We start from the raw sequence: 8,753 nt of genomic DNA, 5'->3' as shown, positions 1-8,753 counted from the left end.
AACTCGTAAGTTAGACAAATAAGCATCGACATAATACCACTAGCACCTAAAGTTTGATAGAATTGGGCAGCTCAAAATATTTGTTAACTGGTCTAACTCAATTCCTTTGCTCAAGCTAATCCACCACCTCAAATGTAGCCATCGACAGTAAGGTTTGCGGTTCCATCACTCAACCATTACTGAATCTCGATAGCAGTAACCACGAGAGACATGGAAATTTTGCCTAGACCCATTAGGAGTTCCGTCAATGCATAGGAAATAAATACATTTCAATACTATTAAGTTAAGTGAAATCGATAAGACAGAATCCGTATTAGACCACTTCACTTATTTTAGTGTTCCCCTTCGCGTACCTTTGAATCCACAAGTACCTGCAGAGGACCACGAGATTACCCGATTTGGTACCGCTCTCGCGGCCCGCATCGAAACAGTGCTTTATCCCTAGATGTCCAGTCAGCTGCCTGCGTTAGCAGTAACCACCCAAGTAGTAGAAAATAAAGCAGGAATAACTCAGTAAGAGGTGTATGTCATCGGAGGATCCAACCGCATCTCCATAGTTTTAGACAAGTAATGACAGCAAAGACAAGCCATTAAAACTGTTGTCATTTATAAAAATCAATCATTTCAGTGCCATTTATATGTGGAATGAATGGATAAATTTTGTATAAATCATTTCTTTAATTTTTCCAGGTGAAGGGGTTTGAACTCGTGCACAATCATTAGCATATTATGTTTCACATCTTGAGATTAGGTGCAACGCAATTTCACTGTACATGAGATTATCAGTTCCATTGAGCTAGGATTTCTAGGAAGAAAGAAAACCTAGAGACATCACAAGCTAATCAGATCCATTTTGTTACTAAGCTGATATCAGCAGTTATTCCAGTTTAAGCATAACATCATTAATATGCCAAGCATAGTGTTAAGGCGACAAAGATATAGGAAACTTTTGGGAATTTCAAGGCCACTTTAGCAAGTTACTTTATTCTCTATGGATGTAAAATGGCAAAGCTTAACATAATAAAAGTATATAACTGCCCAAAATTATCAAATCACTAATGAGATGCAAAAATAAAGAAAGTTTTAATTACCTGTTTGGCAAAACCATCAAGAATTTAATTTTTCACAGCATAATATTGAGGAGCCAGCTCAGTTAACCATAGGTAGTCAATTCTGCTTACATTCCGAACGTACTTGCTATTAGTTTGAACAAGTTCATTAAAAATAATACACTCTGGTTTTTGCCTGAATAATACAGAAGATGGGTGGATTTGCACCACCAGACCACTTGCCAAGGCCCTGTCATGACGCGACAAAGCAGAAAGTTGTTTCCATAATAAGTAAAATAAATATCTGAGTTGAACACTATATACAGTTGCCAATTAGCAAACAAGTCAAAATGCTAAAGAATGAAAATATAAAATTCCACAGGAGTTTGAACTTAATAGAGGGAATAGACAACAACCTGTATGTGCCCTCAGGCTGCTTTATGGCCGCATTGAGGAAAAAGGAAGCAGCAAGACATCTGCGGTACTGAAGCATATCATCTCCACAAGAAGCTAGATTCAGCCCCATTTGTTCAGCATGTACACTAATTTGCCTGCAGTAGTTATCATAGATGAGAATGCATAGAGTAGATTTCAAGCAAGACAAGGAAAATTACATTCATCCCTACCCACATTTTTTGACCAGTATGCACTCACCACCCCCGCATTGTACCAATTGTTCGCCTAAATAATACACTTAGATTCCTGGTATTAATGTAACTATCAAATCTTTATACATGTGCCTATACCTGTATCTTAATACTTTTTATTTTGTTTTATTTTACTTTACTGAATTGAAATGACAAAAATTCCCTACATAACAATGTTAAAAGAAAAAGAGCCTTTGACATTGTTCTTCTGTCGCTACAAGTTCTCTATGCATAAAGATAGTGGAGTTAAAAATGACTTTATATAACTTATTTAATGTCATTTCAATTTAATGACAAATAGAGGAGAGGTGAGTGCATGCTATTCAAATAAAAGGATGGTGCCCGTAATTTGATAAACCTCGGGCTGTGAGTGTAATTTACCTTCAAAGATATCACGAATTTGCGACATTTAGATTTAAAATAAGAACTACCTGTGGATGTCACGAGCATGTCTAAGAGAACGACTACTAATAAAATTATCCTTACACCACTTTTTGAAAGCCTTTTCAATTTTTGCTTTACCCATTTCTATTGATCTCTTCTCTAAGAAATCATTAGATGCTCGATACACATTAATCAAAGTAATGTGGTCTCCCTCCGGACTAGAGAAGCATTTTATTGCAATTCTTGCCTAGTAAAAAGATGAGAAAAACAGTAATTCAATTGCATGCAAGGAATAGACAATGAATGATACCTGTAATTATACCAACACTAGAATTTTCCTACAGAAATTCATTGCTTATTTTATAAATCATTTATACACTATCTACACATTCTGTTAAATAGTCAATAGAGGGGTAGACTATGGAAGTATACAATCAATGATTAATATTCATATTTATTTGTCGGATTTAATAAATTTTTGGTCCCTACGAAACACCTCTTATGTTTTGGTCCCTAAAATTTTTCTGATTTTAGTCGAGTAAAATTAAAGTTATCTATTTTAGTCCTAGTTTGTTTTGTTAAGTGCTGAACTGGCAGGTTAAATGCTGAAGTGGCAAGACATATCACATCAGCAAGCAAATTAATTGTAGGTACTTAAATGACCAACTTTGAAATTTTACTAAACGAAAACCCAAAGAATTATAAGGATAAGAGGAAAAAAACACAGGAATTTGACCAAAATCCTTTTAAGCCTTGTTTTTCATAGTAACATCAAAAGAGAATATAACAGATACGCAGTAGAATTAGAATTTGTTATTCAAACCTCTACTTGCTTTTCCCGAGGAGCATAAAATATGGATTCCACAAACAGCATTGCTACGGTTATCAACATGTCTTCTAAGCAGTTATACTGACTAGCTAAGATAAGAGCTTTGGAATAAACAGGGTCCAAGGGCAGCTGAGCCATTTGATGCCCAACAGGATCAGAGAGCTGACAGTCATCTGTTAGAGCACCTAGTGAAAATAGCTATTCCAATGATTTGATAATCGCTGTCCTGTTCAAACATGAAAGGGAACAAGCTTTTAATAATGTTTTGCATAGTATATTAGCATATAGAAACAGTAATATATATATATCCCTTACCCTGAAAGAGGCTACTTCAGTTCAACAGTACAATACATGATACAGCTTACAAGAGATCAAAACAAATTTCAAAAGCTCACTAACCAGGGATGCCAGAAGAATAATTCACTAATATATTATCAAAGAGATCAGAAATTACATCTAGTCAAACAGAAATTTTTATTTATCTCATGTATGCTTCCAAATAGTGGTCATTGTACCAAGAAGTATAATGTGCACCACAGTGCAAACAACCATATATGTTGTTCTCAGGTTGCACTATGATAATAAGTGAAATGAACCATTAAAACTCATTTTTACTACCTTAGAAAGTGGTTGTGGTTGATGTTATATTGAAGAGAATAGAATCATTTGGGTCTGTTTGGATTCAGAAAGTTGTTTTTTTCTTCCAAAATTAATCACAAAACTCCACCTTCTTTATTTATTTATCAAAAGCTAAAATATTGAGGTAATGTGCATCTTGATTCCTGAAATTGATTAGATGGGTCAATTTGATTCCCAGCTTTTCAAAATGACCAACTAAGTGTCCCACTTTTAGAAACAACGAAACTTTTGTCTCATATCCGTTAGGGTAATGCTGAAGTGAACATTTAAATGCCACCCCGGTACTATAATAATTTTTAAATGTGTAACACTTCTTAATTGTATTCAAATGGTATTTTAATATTGGTTCATAGGTCTTAATTAAATAAAAATTGATACACATCAATAAGACACATGAACTAACTTCAAGCACCATATTGACCATAATTAAAATGTTTCCACGTCGACTAGCTATGAACATGGGAATCACATTTCTGAAAGTGGGGGACAGAATTTGTCATTTTGAAAAATAAGGTACTAAAATGACTCATTCATTCAATTTCAGTGAGTAAAACAGGCATTACCTCTGAAATATTAGTTGGAACTTGGAAGAATTTGTTCAGGAAAGGGAGAATTCTACCATTGTGCCATCAAAAACCATATGTTAAAAATAAAAAGGATTCACCATAGACATATCTAAAAAAAATGCTACGATAAATAATTATCAGCAAAAATGGAGCACATAAATACTGATAAATATGTAAATGTAGGGAAACAATCAAACCAAAATGCTGACAAGTTTCTCACCGTGAAGGTTTCTCAATAAAATCAAACCCTAATATGTCATCAACACCCAAGGCCTTAAGCTGCAAAATCACATTAGATAGGTTGCACCGCTTAATCTCTGGCTTTGTCGAATCCTCAAGCTTCTCGAATTCACTTTCTGGATATAGACGAAAGCATTTTCCAGGTCCTTCACGCCCTGCACGGCCACTAAACAACAAAGCTAACAATCAGTTTGCTCGTACTTAATGAAGAATTTTGTGTATATGTTAATTTCAGTAAGATAGTTTAGCGAAACTAACTATGCAAATGGCATCACTCATTATAACCAACATATGATATGTAAGAATTGCTACGCATAAAATCACAATTAAAGAATGAGCTATGATACAGAAAAGAGAGTTCAAGACTTGAAAAGGCATCATAAAGATAAAAGAAATGAAAGGTTACATCACTCAGTTTAATTTCATTTTCTGATAAAATATATTACAAGCTTTATAATAAAGAGATTCCCAATGGACATGCATAGCAAAAAAAAAAAAAAAAAACACATGACATAAACAAATTGAAAAATATACCAGAAATAATATGCTAGATTTGCATCTAAAAAGTCTTTGTTTAGCAATGTCGTGTGATGTGAGGAAAAGGTTTTCTACACTAAACTACATTAACACTGGAAAACTGACATCCTCGGTTAAACAGAGAAAAGCTTGTCAGGTTTTTGTTGACTAAATTAAAGCAACAATCAACATTAAGCACACTAAAACAGAATCTTGCACATACCTTCTTTGCAGTGCCTGGGATTTGGATGTAGGTACTATAATCAAAGATTCCATGTCTTTTCCAGGATCATAAGAGCGTGCTTTGACAAAGCCAGGATCTATTACATACTTTACTCCAGGAATTGTTACCAATGTCTCAGCAATATTAGTTGCCAATATCACCTAAGAAAGAAACAGAAAGATAACTTGAATGCAACTATAAGCAAGTGAGTACCCATTCGATAAAGATTATTATTTAAAATTTGCATTAGATCTCATTAAACAGGTGATGCCCAATAATTTTTAAAAAATAAAAAAATTATAGTGTTCATAGGGATTATGTCTAGCCGAGTTGAAATTTACCAAATCATAGGAGGTAGTTGTTATGGAAAAGCTGGTAGCACTTACAGTGAACCTTACTTGAAAATAAATTATATATGAATTTAAAAGCATGTGCATATGCATATTCAACTCTAAAATGAGGCCACCGGCATTTCACTTTAAATTGTAGACATGGTCAGACAAAACAGAATGCTTCACAATATTTAATGGAAACCTAGACCAAATCTATCAATCATTTTAAATATGTGAATCCAATTTTACAAACGTCTAACTTAAATATATTTTCCCTTTAGTTTTATTGAATCAGTTGAGAGACAGAGCAAATGAAAGATGAATGCAAAGATGAGATACCTTGCGAAACCCAGACGGAGCTGGTGCAAAGACCTGCAACTGCTGCTCAGATGGAAGAGCTGCAAATATAGGCACAACTTGAAGCTTCTGACTCCCTTCAGGAAACTGAGTGAGTCTGTTATTGATAAGCTTTTCAACTGATTCAATCTCTTCTTGACCAGTCAGAAATACTAGTATATCGCCAGGGCCCTCCTTTGAATGAATCTATAGATCAATGATATGAGTTTAAGCAATAGAGCTATGAACTTTGTTTCTCAGTCATCCATCACTCACTACATTGTTATAACCGTATACCATATGATTTAATTTATAATATATACACGGCAATATCGCTGGATGATTCAATGCACTAATGAGAATGAATGGAGTGAGCCATCGCATGAGTTATGAAGCTGTAAATACCATAAATGCATATGTAGAAACCAAGAGTGATGCATTGTAAAATATCTAAAGATTTCTCATTACAATCAAATAAAATATCAATTGCATTATATTAGATTAAATGAAGTGGTTATTAATTAAACCTATCACCTGGAAAATTGTTATCAAGGAAGCATCTAAATAATCTTCTTCTAGATGGCATGTGTAAAATATATCCACAGGAAATTGTCTCCCTTGGATGTGAACAGATTTGGCACTGCCAAAATACTCGGAGAAAGTGTGAGCATCAAGACTAGCAGACATAATTATTAGCTTCAATGGAGCATACTTTTCGTGGTTATCCTTTTTAAGAAAACTGCTGCTCTGACCACCGTATTCTTTCTCCAGTGACATGCCAGCATTCACAATCTTTTTTCCAAAGTTAACGCCCTGATCATCAGCAACAGATCTTGACCGAGCAGATTGTACATTTTTTAGCAAGGCCAGCAAGACATCAGTGTGGACAGTTCTCTCATGTGCTTCATCAACAATTATAACAGAATACTTAGAAAGATATGGATCCAACAATGCTTCCCTATAAGTATAAAGAAACACATAAGCTATCCTATACAAAAAGCTGCACTTACAATCTACAGAAAATAGATATTTCAAATTGAAATCTCCTTAGCTGCTTAAAATCATATACAACTAAAATCCATGTCAAAGAGGGTGATTTGTGAAGAACGTGGTTTGGTTAGCCCATTCTTAAAGAAAACAACTTAAAACAAATGGCAGAAAGACACCTCCACCAAAGTAAATCATAATTTCTTCTGTATTTTAGTATTGAGAAGAGCAACAAATTCTGATTGGCCAAGTTCCCAGTAAAAGTCTCACAAAATGAATCTTACTGGAAACGGAAAAAGATATCCAAACATCCATGTTACACGTATACCTTAGAAGCAATCCATCTGTCATATATTTAATTCTTGTTGAGCTGGAAGTAGTATCATCAAATCTAACAGAGTACCCAACTTTCTGGCCCAACTCAACACCACATTCTTCAGCAACCCGTTTTGCAACTGTAATGGCAGCTACGCGTCTCGGTTGAGTTATCCCAATCACTTTTCCATCACGACAAAATCCAGCACCAAACAGGAACTGTGGAATCTCTACATAGTAAAATGGAATATATAGAACATGGTGAAAATCTGCTATACCTAAAAAAAAGCCTTTTTTCCTTTACTTTTATAGAAAAACTAAATCATGAATTATATAAAAAATAAGATGCGACCTACGTGTAGTTTTCCCACTTCCTGTTTCTCCAACGATAATCAAAATATCATTCTTTTGGACCTCTTCAATGAGTCTTTTCTCAACTACAAGAGTACACAATGATGACAACAAGCATAATCCGGATTATCACAACACAAACCGAAAATAACTAGGAAAAACATAACAAGGAAGAAAAATATAAAATCAAGCTCAGCCAATACCAGAAGCTATCGGGAGAGACTTCCTCTGCTGTGCTATCTTTTGCCTCCTGAAAAAGGAAACAACTATAAATGTTAAAAAACAACAAAAACACTAAAAGTGATTACAAATGTGATTCTCTCATTCATGGGTTTGGAGGAAATAATGAAACTTGACATGTATTGCAGAAATCCATACCGTGCAGAGAACTCAGTTTGACGATTCTGTTTTTCATTAGAGAATTTTCCGGTAGAACAAGGGTCATTGCTTCTCTTAGCCATGGAAGGAATTTCAACAAATCCAAAACTGTTAATTTGGAGATGTGGCAGTGGCTACCACTGAGATTTCAAAGACTTGCTACAAAAGAACAGCAAAGAGGATACCGAGTTAGGGCCTATCTGATATATTCTGCTACCAGTTTTTTTATATTCTGCTATCCAACTATGAAACAATTACAACAGATCTCTAGTTAGGCCTCAAACAATGATCTTCCATAACAAAAATCTTATTATGAATCGTGAATCATACTATCTCTCAATTATTAAGTCAACATGGAAAAAGCACTTCAGTCAAAGCAGCAATGCCAGAAAATTGCATGAGATGATTGATATTTTGATAAATATAAGTAACTATTATATTATCAGTATGATGTAATTTACATAGCATACACATAAATATAAATATACGTACATATATATACAGATTTTCAGAAATATGATATTATCCATAGTTGTCAAAACTGAACCGGTGATCAAACCGGTCAGACTACTAGGTCACTGGTTCAACTGGTAGATTATTGGTTGAACCAACCGAGACAATCCTACTAAAAAAAAGTATAAAATAGTCAAAACTTATATTAAATTTTGAAATACATATCTTCACCAACACTTTAACAACAATCAAATCTCAATCTCTAAAAATAACTAATACGAAGATAAACATAAAATTAGTCAATACTACAATAATATTTTAATTTAACACAATAAGAGTGACAATCAATTAGGCAATTAGCAATCAATCCAATTAAGCAATTAACAATCACACTACAGGAACAGAGCCTATTAACAATTAACAATCAAATAGGCAATTAATCAATTCTAACAGAATCTATTAGCAATGAACAATCAATTCTAACACAGGCTATTATCTAATTCTAATC

At 34.0% G+C, this 8,753-nt stretch overlaps 1 pseudogene; it reads right to left on the bottom strand.

Moving 5' to 3' along the window:
- Positions 1 to 1,115: 1,115 nt before the first annotated feature.
- On the bottom strand, positions 1,116 to 7,875 carry LOC107639125 (pre-mRNA-splicing factor ATP-dependent RNA helicase DEAH10-like; annotated as a pseudogene).
- Between the last annotated feature and the right edge of the window lie 878 nt (positions 7,876 to 8,753).

Source organism: Arachis ipaensis, chromosome B4, assembly GCF_059453495.1.
Source record: "Arachis ipaensis isolate K30076 ecotype BB chromosome B4, ASM5945349v1, whole genome shotgun sequence".
Classification (NCBI taxonomy): domain Eukaryota; kingdom Viridiplantae; phylum Streptophyta; class Magnoliopsida; order Fabales; family Fabaceae; genus Arachis; species Arachis ipaensis.
Note: the sequence above shows the minus strand (reverse complement) of the source record. Positions and strands in the feature narration are given on the sequence as shown.